Genomic DNA, 3,491 nt, shown 5'->3' on the forward strand with positions numbered 1-3,491 from the left:
TTGTAAAAAGGGAGACCAAGCAAAAACGGAAACAAATTAACCTATTAGAGTATTTTTCTTCATTTTAGGCTCAGTTCATAAGCTCGCCTAAATACAATGTTTTTCTTTCTTATTGTTTGTTACCTAAGGCTGTTTGAAAGGGAAATGCAAATTTTAACTGAAAGGGCATGGTTTACATCATGTTTTTAATGTTTTAAACAGTGTATAAGTAGCTTTACTTAAAAATAGCATCCCTAATTTTAAGAAAGCATAGTTGCTGAATAAAATTATTATTAAATCATAAAGCTGACAGGACTTTAAAAATTAAACAATTAATATATTATACACCAATAAAACACTGCCATGGCATAAAACAATTTCTACTGTAGCTATTTAGAAGTTTTATGCCCCTTATTCTCCCCTTAGTCTAATAGAACAGTTTATGAATTAATGCTGATTATATTACATAGTACATCTGAAATTACAATACCATCTTCAGTGCCAATTTTTTCAAGAGTTAATGTAAATAAACGTTTAGCCAAAACAAATATAGAGTTCATAAAAATAAATGCAGTCATGAGTAATGCAAATGTATAGATAACTTTAAAATTTTTGTGCTTTCATAACTTAACACTGTATCTAAGTGCTAATGAGCTTTATTCTGAAACTGTTAAAAATGGGGAAAAAAAACTGATCAATGACGAAAAGTTAATTTATTGGAAAAGAGGGCTATGTCCTGAGGGTTATAATCACTTGGGTATATTTTTTTAGTAAAGAAAGTTGGACTTTCAACAGCAATTTCAAATACTTATTGTTCAAAACTGCTTTTTATTCCTTAGGTCCTCCACTGATTTTCATATATAAATTTAATTATAATAAAGGGAAGCAATCTGAATAGAGAAATGACTCAAGATGAACACAACACCATTCAAGAAAATGTACTATGAAGTTAATCTATTTGATATATTACTGCTTAAAAACTGTACCAGATACTGTTCCTGGGATTGGGGATACTGCAATCAATGAAAGAAAGTCTTGCTGTACAAAAGCTCACATTCTAATGACAACTAATAAGCAAATAACATATAACATAAGGTATGATTATAAACATAATGTAATATGGCGTAAGTGCTATGAAGAAAAATAAAGAGGGGTTAGGGGTTAGACTAGGGACTATTTTGCCCCCCAGGGAATATTCAGAAATGTCTGGAGACATTTTTGATTAGCACACACAGCTGGGGGTGGGGAAGATGCTCCTCGCATCCAGTACATAGATGCCAGGGATGCTGCTAAATATCCTACAATGCATATGACCCTCCTTCCACAGAATTGTGTGGCCCAATATGTCAACGTTGAAGTTGAGGAACCCTCCGTTATAGTGACAGGTGGGGATGTGGGTGGTGGTGGGGGTGCTATTTAGATAGAATGCTCAAGGACAGCCACTTTGATGAGGTTATATTTGAATGAAGACTTATGTGAGGAAAGAAAGCACATCATATGGCTATCGGGGGTGGGGGGGAATTTTAGGTAGAGGAAATAGCAAATGCCAAGTCTCTGATGTGGAAGAGTGTCTGGTGTGTTTTGGGGACAGCAAAGATCCAGTATGACTTCAGCAGAGTGAGCAAAGGAGAAAATGAGAGATGAGGTCAGGGAACTGATCATAAAAGCTCTTATTAAAATATTAAATCCCCTGTATGAAACCAATACATTGAAAGCTGATGATATTGTTATGTTTACTTTTAATGAAGTATATGATTTTAGAGTCAAATATTCTTAAACATAGATTACCATATTTTTAATCTATCAATTAAAATATCTATACTTTTAAAGCATCATCACCAAACTACCCAACACTTCTGAAAACCACTAATATTTCCTTTGAGGTAAAGCACTTGATTCCCCTAGGGCACATCTTCAAGTTTTTTTTGCTTTGAACTTACAAAAGGCCATACATCAAACACTTGATTAGTAAAGTGTTTATATGCAGAAATCAATCCAGCAACAACATCTGCAGCTGCTAAAAAGAACAAAGTAATCCACGTGGCACTGTGGCAGGATTTTAGCAATTTTTGATGAGTGAAATTCGTGGGTTTCAATACACCTTCTCCTATGCATATACCAGTCTATTTCTCCCATTTTCTTTAAAAAGAGAGCTCAGTACTAGAGACTTAAGTGTGACAAAGTGAAAGAAACACAGCATAGATGAAGGGACACAACAAGAGAGAGTAATGGGACACCAGATCTAATTTCATCTTGGCTACTAATTTGCCCAAGTCATCTCTCCAGATCTTAGTTTTCTCATCTGTAAAAGGAGGGCTTTAGATCAAATGATCTCTAACGTCCCCTTTTAGCTCAAAAAACTGGAGATAGGGCTTCCCTGGTGGTGCAGTGGTTGAGAGTCCGCCTGGTGGCGCAGGGGACACGGGTTTGTGCCCCGGTCCGGGAAGATCCCACATGCCGCGGAGCGGCTGGGCCGGTGAGCCATGGCTGCTGAACCTGCGCGTCCAGAGCCTGTGCTCCGCAATGGGACAGGCCACAATAGTGAGAGGCCCACGTATGGCCAAAAAAAAAAAAAAAAAAACCAACTGGAGATAAAAACCATCATACACAGGAAAAACAAATATAGAGTAATAACATTCTGATCACTACTATACCTCAGTATCTAAATACTATATTCCTTCATTTTATGATATCTTTAGAGAAGGAGATAGCTTATTCCTTGCAACTATCAAAACTCTTTCCAAGAGACCTTCAAGATGGCAGAAGAGTAAGCCATGGAGCTCACCTTCCTCCCCACAAATACATCAGAAATACACCTACATGTGGAACAACGCCTACAGAACACCTACTGAATGCTGGAAGAAGCCCTCAGACCTCCCAAAAGCAAGAAACTCCCCACGTACCTGGGTAGGGCAAAAGAAAAAAGAAAAAACAGAGACAAAAGAATAGGGATGGGACCTGTACCAGTGGGAGGGAGCTGTGAAGGAGGAAAGGTTTCCACACACTAGGAAGGCCCTTCATGGGCGGAGACTGCGGGTGGCAGAGCGGGTAAGCTTTGGAGCCATGGAGGAGAGCACAGCAACAGGGGGGCGGAGGGCAAAGCGGAGAGATTCCCGCACAGAAGATCGGTGCCCACCAGCACTCACCAGCCCGAGAGGCTTGTCTGCTCACCCGCCGGGGCGGGCGGGGCTGGGAGCTGAGGTTTGGGCTTCAGTCAGAGCGCAGGGAGAGCACTGGGGTTGGCGGAGTGAACACAGCCTGCAGGGCGTTAGTGCGCCACAGCTAGCCGGGAGGGAGTCCGGGAAAAAGTCTGGACCTGCCGAAGAGGCAAGAGACCACTGTGTTGGGGTGCGCGAGGAGAGCGAAACTGCATGCTTCAGGCTGTTGCATGTCACGCTGGCCTCAGCCCCCCGCAGGCTCTCCCTGCATTCCGTACATCTCCCTTCCCTAGGCCTGAATGAGCCAGAGCCCCCTAATCAGCTGCTACTTTAACCCCGTCCTGTCTGAATGAA

Source organism: Neophocaena asiaeorientalis, unplaced genomic scaffold (assembly GCF_003031525.2).
Source record: "Neophocaena asiaeorientalis asiaeorientalis breed wild unplaced genomic scaffold, Neophocaena_asiaeorientalis_V1.1 scaffold1364, whole genome shotgun sequence".
Classification (NCBI taxonomy): Eukaryota; Metazoa; Chordata; class Mammalia; order Artiodactyla; family Phocoenidae; genus Neophocaena; species Neophocaena asiaeorientalis.